Source organism: Triturus cristatus, chromosome 12, assembly GCF_964204655.1.
Source record: "Triturus cristatus chromosome 12, aTriCri1.1, whole genome shotgun sequence".
Lineage (NCBI taxonomy): Eukaryota > Metazoa > Chordata > Amphibia > Caudata > Salamandridae > Triturus > Triturus cristatus.
Window position 1 is genome coordinate 165,343,354 of NC_140595.1, and position 17,100 is coordinate 165,360,453.

The 17,100-nt window shown below is 43.3% G+C and overlaps 1 pseudogene; it reads right to left on the reverse strand.

Moving 5' to 3' along the window:
* The window catches only part of LOC146772985 (rho guanine nucleotide exchange factor 11-like), a 316,652-nt pseudogene that overhangs the window by 137,494 nt on the left and 162,058 nt on the right, over positions 1–17,100 (reverse strand).

The following is a 17,100-nucleotide window of genomic DNA, read 5'->3' on the forward strand; positions in this document are numbered from 1 at the left end:
TGGGTACCAAAACAAAAACGCCCTAATTTCAAACACCTCACACTCACATGCAAGTCACTACACAACTTAGGCCTCAAACTACCAGAACAGTTGCATCTCTTTCCACCAACAACCCAGAAACCTCCACTCTGCATGATTCCTACCTGCACACATCCAACACTTACACAGAACAAGATCAGGAAGATTGGCGTTCTCTTACATCGCTCCTAAAGTATAGAACAAGCTCCCATCCCACATCAGAGACCCCTTCTCTCTTTTTGATTTCAGCAAGAAGCGGACATCCTGACTTTTCAATTAGCCAACCTACCATAAGCAGGGATAGGCACACACATCTGCTCAGCGCCGGGATACCCTCGTGGGTGATAGTGTGTCTACAAATACAGATAGCATACGAAGAAGGGTGTTGACCTGTCTTTAAATGATCTCTATTCATCCTTACAAACACAAAGAACGTCTTCGGAATTAAGCACTGGTAACATTATGCCTGTATGCACACAAAATATCTTGCTGACCTTCCATGTACATCACAGAGGAACTGTTGCAATTGCTATTGGAAGAAACTGGGAATATGGGATCACTAATTGCTTAAAAATTGATTTTTGTGAGTAGGTTTCCATTGTTACAAATTGTGCTTATATATTTCTGTCCTGAAACAGGTTTCTGTTTTGCCTTAGGTTTATATAGACTTTATCCATAAAACCCAGGATTCCTGTAGAAATATATATTCACCAGTAGGCCTGAATCTATTTGCGAGGAATAACACTCTTTACAACGCATGCGTTTACAATGCAAGATGTTCAAACAACCGGTTGTTACATCGCATGGCATTACAACGCAAGCCATTACAACAACTTGCGGTGGAGGGGGGCGCTGGAATTTGGAATAGTATACTTTACAATTCCAACTCCAGTGTGTGCAACAGTAGGGAAGGTGTTGGATTGAAAATCCAACTATTCCTACACCTTCCGCCCCCTACCGCCAGTCGTTGTAACAACTTGAGTTGTAAAGGCATGCGATGTAACAAAGCACCATTGTAACGACTTGCATTGTAAACCCTTTCAGATTCAGAGCCTACACATGAGACAGTAGAATTGTGTTTAACATTTAGACATCCAGTCTCCGGTAGGGATGTCAGGTTTAACTACCTCCCATCCGAAATCTCCAATGAACCTATCGCACATCATGCGGTGCCTTGTGAGAATTCAAATGAAATCTGTGGGGGAAGCCCTTGTTTTTCAGGTAAGCAGGTTTTATGCCCAGAGCCTGTATACAAGTATGAAAACTAGTCCTTTCAGGCTTCCTCTTTTAGGAAAGGATTTATTTGAGGCACACAACTTTGACTCGCTTATTATTACTTAGGTATTTCTGGAACGACATAAAAAAAGCAGTAACTTTATTTCCTGTTACCTTTTTTTAAATGTATTAACATTTTAACGGAAAACACTTGCACTGTATGATACTGCTTAATCCTAGCTGAAATAGGAACATGATTTACTCAAAACTGCTTGTGTCACTGAAATCTACCCAGGCTCTTAAGATTTCGTTTTTTACTATTCTGGTTATTCACAAGTTGCTGTATCACACTATGGAATATTTCAATAGTCTCCGGTATCCCTTGTGTACTGTAAAAGGACCCAGATGAGGAACTGCATCGAATTAAGTTCTTTTTTTACTGCAGTTATGGTATTTTGATTGGCTATTTGTCACTGCTATAAAATGTTGATATATTGCAGACTCAAAAGTCTCTCATTTGTGTCCATAGGCTCTTCTCCCTTTCGTCTTCTATCTAAAATCCTGTTCCTGGAGTATGTAGCAGAGTAATGAGTTACCCACTATCAGAAACACTCTTTCGCATCCTTGTGAATGCCCAGGTGGCAGACTGGATCCGAAGATTATTTTCCAAAATAATTCCCTGGCATGCCACTAGGTGGCATTGAGCAGCTTCACATCGGGTCCATCCTACCCCAGAAGTGATATCGGGCCACAATATAATCAACACCTCTGCACGTCAACATCAGTTTCCTTCTCATATCTGCCCGAGCTGTGGGAAGTGGAGCCCTAGTAATTAGATTGTGCCAGTGTGCTGATCTCTAATTGACATTTTTTAGTATCAGTCAAATTAGTCCATCCCACAAAACTTAGAGGGAAGGAGGGTCGAGGAGGAATCTATGGTTAGATAGAGTATGCACCAGAAAGAGAATTACAAAAGATAAGTAACTTGTTCTTCTGATGGACACTTCTAATCACAAATGCCTCACCTGGTGAATACGTACCGGAGTAGTACCTCGCTAAGTGATGGATCTGTGGATGGTTCGGACCAAGAAATTATGCAGGAATGAACAGGCAAAGTGCCCTTCTCGCCGTACCTGGTAATCAAGTTGTACTTTTTGAACGTGTGAACCGACGCCCATGTCACAACCTGCCAGATGTCCAAGAATCATGGTAGCAGCTTTGGCCGAAATAGACCAGAAGCTGTTTCTTAGCCAGACCATAGAAGATCTTTATACAAAGAACAATCCGTCTGGAAATAGTCTGTTTCTGCACTGAGCTTCCCTTTACTGCCCCTGAGAAACCTACAAAGAGCTGATCATCCACCTGGTGATATTTAGTGCAAACAACATAGAAACTCAGAGCTCTTTCCGAGTCTGGGCCATGGAGTCTTGCTCTTCTTCCTTGGATAGATGAGGAAGAGCGAAGAATATCAGCAGGGATAGACTTCTCAATGTGAAAGGCTTTACAGCCTTTGGGAGGAATGCTGCCTTGGTCTATCACACTAACTTGTACGGAAAGATGGTAATGTATGGTTGCTGGACAGAAAGTACTGGCACTTACTCATTCGATGCCCTGACATGAGTGCAATGAGAAACACTTTTTTAATTATGAGTAACTTTTGAGGAGAATTTTGCTTCTGCTCGAATGGGGTTCAAATCCAGTGTGAGAACCAGATTGAGGTCCAGCTGGGGCATCACAAAGGATTTTGGTGGGAACATATATATATTTTTTTTTGGGGAGTTTTTTTATAGCGGGAACTAGACCCGAAGGTATCAGAGCACTTTACATGAGCACCAGTTGCATTACAGACTGACACATTCATTTTTTGTCAGGCACAGGGAGATTAAGTGATTTGCCTAGAATCACAGGATGTTGAGCATCCCCGCCGAGACTTGAACACGGTTCCCCAGCTTTGAGGTTGACTGCCCTAGCCGTTAGGCCACATCCTCTCATACGAATCAGCTCTTTAAAAAAAGTGCATCACAGGTGATTTAAACAAAGATGGATGAGCAGGAAATCATTAAAAAGCCAACAAATACCCTTCAACTGTTGCCACAGCAAACCCTTACTGGGCTAGAGACGTGGAGAAAATAAGAATATCCAATAACTGCGCATGTAATGGTTGGATGTGGTGGAAAGACTGGAAAGCAGCAAGCTTCTCCTATTGTCCTGCATGAAAGATGCACGTCACCTCTGAGTGTAGCCACCATTCGTGATTGACTAGCTAATGCTGGATGAATTAATCCTTGCTGGCATTTAAAGATCGTGCCAGATGCCCTAATGAACCAGCAGGTTCCACTGGCACAGGACACACAACCCCACACCGCACTGCTTGTTGGAGTAAAACTTGTCAGTAGTGTTGTCTACAAGAACCTGTACCCATTCCCCCAGATGGATAGGAAGAAGGCTTTTAGAACTAAGCAAATCGCCCGCAACTCCAGAAGGTAGATGTGGAGGGAAGGTGGGTTTCAGCTTAAAACCATTCCTCTGACCTCCACCTTTCTTAGATGAACACCAGAGGGGAACCATAAAGCTGATGGGGAGCACCGGGAACTGAAAGTGCTTGTGCTCTACATGGAACTGCTGGTAAGGTCTATAGACTACAGGATGGGGATGTGAAAATATGCGTTCTAGAGGTCCAGTCACCTTCATCCATGCCAGGCAATACCTGGGCCATAGTGAGCAGCTTGAGCTTGTCCTTTTTAAGCAAGAAGTTCAGATGGTGGAGATCTAGAATAGGATGAAGTCCTTCATCCTTCGTTGGCAGTAGAAAGTAACAGTAGCAACCAACCCTGATGCCGCCACACTTTATATAGCTCCCCTCCTCAAGAGAACTTAAACGTCTATTTAGAATGGACAAGTGGTCCTCTGGAAGTCGCTGTGGTGCACTTGGCATGTTTGGAGAAGTGGAAACAAAGGGTGGCACATAGCAATGTTGAACAATTCAGAGCACTCATCTGTCCGATGGATGTCATGACTTATGTGGGTCCAACTGGGTGACTATGCCCTGCTGAGGGAAAACTAACATGGTTTTTGAAGCGGCTGCGGGGCAGGGGTATTGGGTAGTTCATTGGCCCTGGATGCTGTTGACCAGAATCCCAAACTCTGCATCGAAACGTTTGAGTGGTCTGCTGATGTGGAGGCAAGGTCTGGCGTGGCCTCTTCTAGAAGTGTCTTCAGAAAACTTGAAAGGGTCATTGGGAAAACTACTGTGGGAGTGGTGCTCAGCCGAGAGAGCGCACTGTTACCTTGCTCTCTTTAAAGCACTCAAATGCGGAGTTCAATTTGGCTCCAAAGAGATGAGTGCCATCAAAGGGCATGTCCATCACTCAAGAATCCTGTAGAATGTATACAAGCGTGGTGTGGAAGCACAATCCCAGTGCTGGAATAAAATGCTCCTACTCAGACAAATAGTCTGTAGTGCCCCGACTTAGCCAAATTATGTACTTCACTGAGACTTACCCATCCTGAATGTGTTTTTGAAGGTTTACACAAAGGTCATATCTGACCGCTGGCAAGACATTGCCCACCATGTCCCATAAAGCATCCAAATAATGCCCCAAGAGGCAATTTGAATGTATGAACCTGAGGGCAAGGCTGGTGGATGAGAACATGCGCTTTCCAAATGCTTCCTTGCGCTTCATCTTTTTTTTGGTGGAATGGCTAGGATCACATTTTGGTTCCCCCAATTAGTGGCGGCATGAACAATGAGCCTTTCAAGGTGCCCAAAAGCGTGTCCGTCAGAGGTTCATTAAAGGTGGAGGAGAGGTTGAGCTGAGACCTACCCTGGCTGCAGTACCTTCATGAGTATACTAGTTTTTTCCTTTACTGAGGGAAGCTAGATTCAAGTACTTTTGCTCATCGTATTACCATGCCACTAAGGTACACTCCACTGTAAGGGGGCAGGGGGAGAATTTTGATCAGTGTCAGGCAAAGTATTGAAGCCACTTGCCTCTTGCAGGTCAAGAAACTGGTTTTAATCATCAGGAAATTGATAGGTCATCATCATCTTGTTCCTCTTGCTTTTAAAATCTGTAATAAAGAAGAAGTGTATTGGAATCAGATTGTGGTCGAGTCAAAGGTCGAGGAAGGTGCAACTTCAAGCGAGGTCACGTCTGTTTCACTTTTGAGTCTGAAAGAACTCTGGGCTCTTCCTCCACCTTTGGTGGTGTCGCTGTTGATGTATTGGGCTTAGGTTTTGATGCTGTATGGTCAGTCGAAGCAGGAGTTGGCCCCGGAGTTGGGCCGGCCCAGGAATGGGGCCAACAGGCACAGTCAGGGTCAGGAACGAATCTGCCAGTGATATTCCAACTGATCAGAACCATGGGGCACAAAGGTGCTCCATATCCATAGGGATCCGGTGAGGTACCAAAACTGAACCAGCATGGCATCTTTGATAGTCAGGATCTGCTGTGTCCTAGACAAGGGACTCAGGACATCAGGTTGGATAAGAACATGTGCCAGGATCAGTTTTCAGGTGGGAGACCGAAAGTGTGACTACGAGGTACTGTGGCATCCATACAACGTCTCCTGAGGAGAGTGACAGGAAAAAGGGGAGCTGTCTTTCAACTTCTTGCAGTTCTTTTCCTTGGACTTATCTACACACTTGGAGTGCAATGACGGCCTCTATCCGGAAAGGCCTCAGGAAGGAAAACACATCTGCATTCTCAATTGTGATCAGGACTGGGCCTTCCAAGCCTTTCTGCAATCCTAAGCGATGGAGAGCTTGGCCTCGTCGTTCCAGGAAGCATTGGGTTCATCTGAGCCCAGTTGTCGCATGATTCCGAGTCATGCCAGGAGCCTAGACACCGAAGACAGAAATTGCGAGCATCTGTCACTGACACCTGTTTGTGCCAATAATTGCAAAGTTTAAAACTTGTTGTTTTGGTGGACAGACATGTCATTTGCACACTTGAAATGTCAGGGAAATTTTGAAAAACAACTTTGTCAGGTGACAGAAATCGAGGAAACAAGCAGTGGATCCATATAATAGGGCACGGAAAGAAAGCAGCAGACACCAACACATACTGGTGGCGGTAATATGGCGGCGCCGATGTCACTTCCTGGGAAGAGGGAACCCCGCTTGGAGCCACATGACACCACCTCTGGCAGGGGAGGGAATGGCTGAGAAAAAATCTTCTGATCCAGTTTATACCAGGGGATAGTCACAGGGTAAGGAATTTGTGGTTAGAAGTACCCATCAGAATGTGGGTGATTCAGGAAGATTCAAGTTTGAGTGACAAAGAGGTTCTATACTAGAGGTTTGCAAAGTCTTCCTCAATGCTTCTTGCCACCCATTCTTATACTTTGTAGTAATGTTGGAGTTTCGGTTTGTCTCTCATGCTATTCATTATGTACATGAACCCAGCAGACTATGCTTAATGCTGCTTCTGGACTGGAGATCTAGTCTGGTAAGTTAATGCATCATAACTGTTGTCATGTTTGTCACGAGCTAAGAAGCCAAAGTGGCTCTTTTTAGAGACATATAAAAAGCATGAAGTGGGCTTATCACTCAGCCCCAGGAAGTTTGCTTTGCCATTTTCCAAATTATGCTGCCTCTTATTCCAAAAATCATTTGTGTATTCAAAGTTGGAGAGTGGTGTTCCAGCTTCCTTCAAGCACAGAAACATCTCACCTATGCTCACCAAGATAAATAATTCCACAGATTAATAGTTGGCATTCCCATTGTGAATAAAACACTGAAGAAACCATTTAAAGGTCAGCATCAGGCACACCATGATGCCTTTCAGCTGCTGAACAGGATGTAACGAGGCTTCGCATAGGACATGGCTCTGAGGCCACCCTGGTCAAGGTGATAGAAAGTCTCCTGACAACAACAATGTTGTAAATTTCAGTCTGATCGTGGTGTTGCTAATGTTAACTGTACATAGCGTACTTTAATAAATACATGAAACAATACGCATACTGTATAAGATGAGGTTCGCAGTACTTGAGACTCGCTACCGTGAGCCTATTTATACAGATCCGTATGCTCCCTAGATGTACTCCACTCATGGAGGCTTCACGTCTATGGGGTCCAAGAAACTGTATACACAATATGGGGAACAATTAGGAAGTAACTAACAGGGTTAAGGGAATGTGAGAAAGCAGTTGATTAATTTCCCACCAGTTTCCGTAAACTAACGGACCATGAAATATACTTGTAGACAGTGTGGCAGATCATGACCAATTGTAGGAGCTGTAGATGTAATAGTGCAGGTATGGATTGCGGTTCACTGACAAAACATCGAAACCCAAAATATCCCCATACCACAATATCGAGCCATAAATATCGATGTCAAAAATATCGACATCCTATATTTATAAAGGTAAGTACAAAAATATCTAGAAGAAAATACAGATGACATAAATATAGATGTCAAAAATATCTTTCTATATAACATAGAAAATATTAAATATATTAAATAATAAACTTAATATTAAAAAGATTTCATTTACATTTGAAAAAATAACAAATGTACATAACATAAAAAAGTTAAACACACATATGTAATAATTATTATATATGTTTACTGTTAAACAATAAACTATTAATGTAAATGTATTTCATAATTTCAAAAATATATAAAAATGTAACAAATAAATATATATATACATATACCAATAACATAAACTTTATGTTAAAAAACATTCTATTAATAATTAAAACATTAAACTATTTAAAAATATTCAAACTCAAATTTCAAAACTCCAGTCAATGCAACAGTGGAGAAAGTGTTGGATAGTGGAGGGGCAAAAATTACTATTCCCACTGTAGCCAGTGCAACAGTAGGGAAAGTGTTGGATAGCGGAGGGATACAATGTACTTGTCTCACTCCAGTCAGTGCAACAGTAGGGAAAGTGTTGGATACCGGAGGGGTAACAATTACTATTCCCACTCCAATGAGTGCAACAGTAGAGAAAGTGTTGGATAGCAGAGTATTAAAAAATACTATTCCCACTCCAATAAGTGCAACAGTAAGGAAAGTGTTGGACAGCGGAGGGGTAAAAATTACTATTCACACCCCAGTCAGCGCAACAGTAGGGAAAGTGTTGGATAGCTCAGTGATACAATGTACTAGTCTCACTCCAGTCAGTGCAACAGTAGGGAAAGTGTTGGATAGCTGAGGGGTAAAAATTACTATACCCACTTCAGTGAGTGTATCAGTAGGGAAAGTGTTGGGTAGCGGAGGGGTAAAAATTAATATTCCCACTCCAGTCAGTGCAACAGTAGAGAAAGTATTGGATAGCGGGGAGGTAAAAATTACTATTCCCACTCCAGTGAGTGTAACAGTAGGGAAAGTGTTGGATAGCAGAGAGGTAAAAATTACTATTCCCACTCCAGTGAGTGTAGAAGTAGGGAACGTGTTGGATATCGGAGAGGTAAAAATTACTCTTTCCACTCCAGTTAGTGCAACAGTAGGGAAAGTGTTGGTTGGAGAAGGGGTAAAAAATTACTATTCTCACTTTAGTGAGTGTAACAGTAGGGAAAGTGTTGGATAGCGGAGGGTTAAAAATTACTATTCCCACTCCAGTGAGTGTAACAGTAGTGAAAGTGTTGGATTGCTGAGGGATAAAAATGACTATTTCCAATACAGTCAATAAAAAACTTAAAAATAAAACTAGTTATTAATTAATTACAAATAAATTACTTCCCACCCGCTACCCCTATAAACCACACAACCTGGACCTAAAATTAAATACACAATTTCCATATTTAATTTTCAATTAATTAATTAATAATAATTAACATCATCAGAATAATTATTTAACAATAAATTACTTCCCACACTTTACCCCTATAAACCTCAAAACCCGCACCTACAATTAATTACACAATTTCCATATTTTATTTTCAATTAATAAATAATAATTAACAACAAATTAATAATTAATTAAAAATAAATTACTTCCCACAGATAACACTATAAAATCTCAATTAAATAAATATTAATAAGTAAAAAAGTATCATTAATTTATTATAAATTAATCACTTCTCACTCTTTTTAATCGAATAAAGCTTGATTTGATTTGATTTACTTCTCACCCAATTCTCCTATAAACACACAAACCGCTACAGAACAAAAAACACAACATTTAATAAAAAAAGTATAACTCCAATAAATTTAACAGATATATTAAAATACATATACAATGCTTATACGAAAAAACACATCACGAACATTTAAATATATATAATAAAATACATAACAATAATAAAAAATCGATATTTTAAATGACTAATTTTTGTAAATGATATGCTTCACATCTATATTTTTAAAAACTATATTTCTTACCTTCAAATCGATATTCTTGACCACAAAATTCTTCCTGTCGATATTTCTCACTGACAATATTTAGGACTTGATATTTCTGCAGTTCGAAATGTCCAACTCGATATTTTGTCTGCACACCATGGATTGCTTGATCTTCAGCGACCTCAACATTGGGACTAGCAAATTCTTCCTAGTCCTTTTATATAGCTTGCTAAAAAAAGAAAAAGTGCCACTCCGATTGAGCAGTGATCAAGTTACAAAGACACGTTATAAGGTCCTGATCACATCTGGCTGTAGAGCATTAAGCAACCAAGAAGTATGATAGTCGAAGGCGGAAACTAACTAAATAATGGTGAGAGAAGGTGTCCTAACGGCTAGGGCGGTCGACCTCGAATCTGGGGAACCAGGTTCGAGTCTCGGCAATTACACTGAACATCCTGTGATTCTGGGCAAATCGCTTAATCTCCCCGTGCATAACATAAAATGAATGTGTCCTCATGTAACACAACTGCTGCTATGTAAAGCTCTCAGATACCCAATACCGGGTCAAGTTTGCGCTATAAAAACCTCAGCAAAAAAAAAAAAAAAATATGGCTCCATAAGTCTAGTTGTTACTAGCATGCTAGATGTTTTAAGTTAACGTTTACCAAGCACCACTTTCCCTCTCTCTCTCATAATATGAGCCATCCATTTTTATTGTACCAGGGTTTTGATGGCTCTAGTAATGTTCATGGGGTAATTAAAAAGGTCAGGCTTTCCTGTCTTAGTCAGTTGTGTTTTTACATATTTCAGCCAGTCGATGCTCCCTGACTTGTCTACCTTCAGGCAATTATTGATTACGGCCTTGGTTAGTGCCGCTTCAGGGCGACACCAAACTGAGTTCCAAAGCATTATTGGGGCTAGCATAATAAGATCTTTTACTTGATCAAGGCGGAGTTCTTCATGACAAATGGATGCCGGTACAGATCTGGATAAGCATAAGAGTTTCCGTACAAATTTATTTTCGGCAACCTGTAGTAGGGAAGGCTCATATATTTCTTATATCCCTGCTCCATTGGTGGCTGTTGAGACACATCAAGCCTTAAATATGTTAAGCAGCATGCCCATCGGGGAGGTTCTGAGTTTCTTTGCAAACTTATGGATTGGGCCCACATTTTGTTCAAACTGAGAGCATCTAACTCAGGCCAAGTTTTTCCAATTACATCCCTTATCAAAGGGTAACCCTAAATACATAAATGAACTCACTGTTTCAAGTCTAGTGCCCTGGATGTAAAATGGTCTTGTTTTCCTTTTGGAAGGGCCGCATATCATAGTAAAGGACTTTATTTTGTTGGTTTTTAGTCCTAGGGATCCCATATATACTACAAATCCCTCCAGCAACCTCTGGAGACCCATGGTTGTTCTCGACATAAGGACACAGTCATCAGAGTACATTAGTACGGGAATGGCTCTGGTCCCTGCTCTTGGAGGATCCGCTGCAATTTCTCCTTAGAGTTTCTCCAGATCATTGATGAATATACTGAAAAGGAAAGGGGCAAGGACGTAACCTTGGCGCACTCCCTTTCTGATTTTAAAGAAGGGAGTGCACTCACTGTTATCACCGTACCTGACACGTCCCTCCACGTCCTCATGTAATTTACTTAGGATGTGCACTAACCCCGCCTCCACGCCCAGGTCCAGCAATTTGACCCAGAGTTTGCCTCTATCAACATTGTCAAATGCTGAGCTTAGGTCCATGAAGGCGAGGTATAATGGTTCTTTCTTGGCCGTACATATTTACAGTGAATAAGGGTGAGGTTAAGGCATTGGTCTGTTGTTCCCAGTCCCCTCCTAAACCTAAACTGGACTGGTGTCAAAATCTTGTTGTCCGTTGCCCAGTTCTCCAGACGCTCCAAGATTATCCTCCCCAACACTTTCACTGTACTGTCTATGAGAGAGATTGGGCGATAACATTTTGAAGATTGGAACTATAATAGCAATAGACCAGGATTTGAGGGGCCCACACAGGATGGCGCTATTTAAAATATTACCTAGAATGGGTGCCGACAGCTCAGTATTGTTCTTAAACAAATCGATTGGCACCCCGTTTGGCCCAGGTGCTTTATTATTTGGGCATCTTGCAAAAGCTGGCGCGACTTCATCTAGTTTGATGGGATACTGATAGTTTCCTAATCCTCTATCCATATTCGGATTGATCGTCAGTTTCCCATGATTATAATGATGAGGGTCGTTAAAGACCTGGCTAAAGTGAGTCACCCAGGTGAGGTAGGATGGGTAAGTCTGTGTTGCACTTGTGATTGTGTGCAAAGTACAGAGTTGACAACTTTCCAGAACATGGTTGTATCTTACTCAAGGCTAGCCCTCTTCAACTGCTCCCATGCCTCCAACCTAAGACTCACTTCACTAGCATGGCCTTGTACATACGTCTACAGGAGCGGATGATCTTCAAACCCCAGGGTGAGACTTTGAGCGCTTCCTTAAACTATGTATGTCCCTGGTACTGTGTCCATCAAACCATTTCTTGGCCTTGTTCGGACGTTTAGGAGGTTTTGCTGTTAATAACTCTGATATACGCCCACACATTTCTAAATATGCCTCAAGTACTCTTGATGAGGGGATATCACAGCCTAGGCAGACATCGATTTCACTCTCACAACTTCCCAGTAGCTGTCTTAGGAGCTCCCCTGAGTCCACCTCCATCCACCTGTGCCTAAATCCCTGGTTTTTAGAGTAGCCAACACTGGGCGTAGGCTGTATGAGTGCACAAGATGGTAAGCCCAGTTTTAGGTGGATAACTTGTGGGTTATGGTCGCTCATTTTGGTGGGAAGGATGCGTAGTCTGTAAGGTTGTCTCTGATCTCTGTTGAGATGGCGATAAAATCAATTAGGCTCCCGGACCCTCTCCCCGTAAAGGAAACCTGTCTGTCACTTGGGCTGCTCAACAAGTCAACGGTTGGCAATAAGTTGTATGTTAACAGGATGGTATTGAAAGCAGAGCCGCATGGACTTTGGGGAAAGCGTGTGAAGTCAGGAGAGTCAGCCCCCTAATGACCACAAACAAGGTAAATAGTAATTTGGCACAACCTCAGGTCAAAATCGCCCCCCACAGAATAGAAAAATCTCCCGAAATACTTTAATTTACTTTGTTGAGCACAGATCCCGGGTAATCTATAACGGTACAGTCATTTGCATTTTAATTGTTGTGATAAAAATGTATCAGAATCATCAAAGGCAATTTCCCCAACTTAATACCTATGATCTGAAAAAAGAGTGAATCAGTAACCGTATCCGTTATTTTACAAGAAAGAGCTGATTCATTAAAGTTAATAAACCTCAGCTGTTGTGGCCATGTGGATCTGGGACCGCAGAAGATGAAATTGCATGAAACCCATTCAAAGATATATGATTGCAAGCCAAGGTCTCTTGTAAACATATGATTTGATAGTTACACATCATGGCTAACCATTCAGGGTCTTGGAGCTTGTGTGCAATTCCTGGTATATTCCAAAATAGGACCTTTGAATCCCACCCTTTGTTAGCTGTTTCCATTGCTGAATGAACTGTGCGCTGCGGTATGTGAGGACTGGAAACATGCTGGACAGCTGCTGCAGCAAGGGATTCTATGACAATGGGATTGGGCAGACCATGAGTATTAGGCGGATCAACAGTGGTTGCCCTGCTTGCATGATTCGTGCCAGGAGTAGTGGGTCTCTGTCAATCAACATCAGCCAGTGGAGAGAAACGATTTTAAATTGGGAGCAAGCACGTGGTGGATTGTTGACTCGGATACAAAGGACTCTCCATGTCCAAGTGTGGGTGCTTCTCAGTATTAGGTCTATAAAAGAAACTCAGTGGCACTGCTTTCACAAGTTGATGGTGGGTATCATAAGAAAGTCTGCGCAGGACAAGGCCCATTATCCTGGCATTAATAAAGTTGACAATGATGCAGTCGCCCTGCTACCCTTTTGGCATAGTGCCTACACATTGTACTCTTCGGACAGTGATGATGTTGTTTGAGGCGGAATTACTGCTCATATCTCCCATGGAGGTACATAGCCAATGGAAGACCTTGTTTTTTAAGGCGAGCTTCCATCTCCTGCTGGCCATTTGTCAGAGTGGGTACGTTTTTTAAGACAATAATCAGCGGTGACGCCTCTGGTGTTAATTGGATAATACGGAGAGCAGAAATGTGAGGAGCAGGTGAACTATGGGACTGACGATTTGCACGAGGTGTTGGTTTTGGATTGAGCTCTGGCAACTGTGGTAACTTGTCTTTGTCAAATGTATCGGGCAAGTGAACATTTTGGGGGAGGACTGTTTTTTATTTATTTATTGCCCAATTGAGTCGTTGGGCCGACCACACCAGGTACGTCGAAAGTTACAGGTTCGCAAATAGGGCTTTTCTGTGTTCTGTGAGAACAGAACACCCCCCCTTTTGAATTGTCCTTAACTTTGGCATTCAGATCGATTAACTGGTCTTCTATGTCCTTCAATGACAATTCAATTGTCCATAAGGCTGTGAGTACAGGGTTTAGAAATTTGTCACATATGTTCTCCATTACATCTGTCTGCCCCTCCGATTCACCGACTGGATTCATATGTGATATAGCTATGTTGCGTTTGTCAGCCTCATGAAGATTTCCAACCAGTGTTTCACCACCATCCGGTATAATTTCTTAAAGCCCAGTTTGGATTGTTTTTTGGGGGGGGTCTTTTCTTTTTGCCAGTTGAGGAAGCCTTACAGGTTGGCTTTGGGGATGTCACCACTAAGGAATCCTGAGTGATATCCAGAGTGCCATTATACACACACCGATTGTTTGCTCCGTTGCCAAATACCCCATAGGGAATAGTAACCTGCTCTTTGTTAATGGTTGGTCTGCATGGTAAACTATGTGTAAAGGTACTGTTATCCCAGGGAGAGACTAGCTGCTGTCGATAGGACTTTTTGTTGTTGCGTCCATTCTCTCTTCTACCAACCCCCATGGCATCAGTCAAAAGGCATGCACAGGAATTGGTAGCGTGTCTTCTCTTACTTGAGGTGCTATGTGCAAAAAATACTTTGAATTTCCTCTCCCCTATTGCAGCAATACGCCGGCTCCAAATCTCCCTCAAATTATAGTCTTTCGGTCTTTCAAAGTCGTGTTTTTGTGGGTACAGGGTTCAAGTAGGGAACTAGGGGTGTCGAGACCAAGAGGGGTGGCCCAGCCCAGCTTCTGTTGGCCGCTGACGGGCACAGACGAGCCCGCTCTTGGCCCAGTCTTTGCCCAGGTACGTGCCCGCGCGCATCCTGTGCAGCGGAAATCCACTGTGCAATTAAGTGCCTACGGGCACGATGAGTGTATGGCCGTAGGTGTTACAGGCTCGCTGGGGCTTGTGGTCCTGCCTCCCTGCTGGCACAACACTCTGGCGCTATGGGAAGCCCACTGTACAATTAAGCACCTCCGGGTGCGATGATGGTACGGCTATAGGTGTGCCAGGCTCCCTGGGGCTTGTGGACCTCCCCCACTGCTGGCTCAACACTCCTGCGCTGCAGGAAGCCCACTGTGCAATTAAGCACCTCTGGGTGAGATGATGGTATGGCCGTTGGTGTGCCAGGCTCCCTGAGGATTGTGGTCCTGCCCTTCTACTGGCTCAACACTCCTGTGCTGCAGGAAGCCCACTGTGCAACTAAGCGCTTCCAGACGCGATGACGGTATGGCCATAGGTGTGCCGGGATCCCTGGGCCTTGTGGTCCTGCCCCGCTGCCGGCTTAACACTCATGCGCTGCGGGAAGCCCACTGAACAATTAAGCACCTCTGGGCACGATGACGGTATGGCCATAGGTGTGCCGGGATCCTTGGTCCTTGTGGTACTGCTCTCCTGCTGGCCAACACTCCTGCGCTGCAGGAAGCCAACTGTGCAATTAAGTGCTCCCAGGTGCGATGACTGTATGGCCATAGGTGTGCCAGGCTCCCTGGGGCTTGTGGTCCTGCCCCCCTGCTGGCTCAACACTCCTGCGCTGCAAGAAGCCCACTGTGCAATTAAGCACCTCTGGGTGCGATGGTGGTACGGCCATAGGGGTCCCTGGCTCCCTGGGGCTTATGGTCCTGCCTTCCTGCTGACTCAACACTCCTGTACTGCAGGACGCCCACTGTGCAATTAAGCACTTCCAGGAGCAATGACGGTATGGCCGTAGGTGTACCGAGCTCCCTGGGGCTTGTGGTCCTTCCCCCCTGCTGGCTCAACACTCCTGCGCTGTGAGAAGCCTACTGCGCAATTAAGCGACTCCAGGCGAGATGATAGTTCGGCTGTAGGTGTGCCAGGCTCCCTGGGGCTTGTGGCCATGCCCCCCTGCTGGCTCAACACTCCTGCGCTGCGGGAAGCCAACTGTGAAATTAAGCTCCTTCAGGCGCAATGACGGTGTACTTTTAACATAGTGCACAGGCCATGGGTCTGGTTAGCAGAGCACAGTCAGAGTTAGAAAACCAGCACCTAGTGGACAAAATGGAGACAAACAGTGGGGCACACTACAAACAGGTCCTGATTTCTCACAATCGTCCTTCCTAGATTTCTGGTCTCAGATACTAAAGAGGGGCTATAATGACAAACCCATTGCAAATCACCCTTTATTTAACACAGAAAAAAAATAGGAATGCATCGAAGGCATGAAGCCTTTAATGTAGAGAGCTTTTTGTTTCTCTTTTTGATGTTATTGTATGCATGTTTAATGTGTTAACACACTAAACCAAGACCTTTCGGCTGTGTCAATGATAGTTAGTTCATGACGTTGAGCTGACGACAGTGGATGAAAGGCTGGGCGTGTCTTTTTGTATGTGTGTGTGGATGTCAGACACTGTAGACAAGAGTTCTGAATGCCCAACATACCTGTAGCCACAGCACGGACAAGCACAGAGTTCAGTTTTATAACAGGGCTAGTGGCGGATGGACCCAGAGCTGGTTTACTGCGGCACTTGAGAATACGTTTTTCACCCTGTTTCTGCAGCAGCACTAAAAGATCCTCCAGTAGCAGCGCATGCACATCTAAAGATGGAGAAACAATGTAGACACAGAGACAAAACAATAGTTTGTCATCAGATCTGGAATTATAAAAGAGAAAATCTGGAACAATACAGATATGTACATTTACTTTGATTGGCTATTTCTGTAGCACACACAACAATCAATCATATCTTTAATTCAAATGAATAGGTATGCCTTCAAGAAATGTAGATGTTCACTTTGAAAGGAAAGAGTGACAGGGAAAAAAGATGTCATCAACATGAGAGGTATATAAAGGGCGGGCCTGATAAGGAAAGGATGTTCACTTTGAGAGAGAAAAGCCAATTTCTTCCTAGTTAACAGGATTTGAGATTGTGTACACACAGACCTTGTACACAGACGTTCTGAGTAAAAGAAAAAGTCCAAGATCCTGTATAAATGGAAGGTGACTTGCAACACATATTGAAAGGGTTAACGACAAAAGCAAAGTGACCTTGTTCTTTGTACCTGAAGATATTTTGTTCTGTGTAAGTGTGTGCTCTTCTCCATATTTATCTTGGCTTTGATTAGCTTG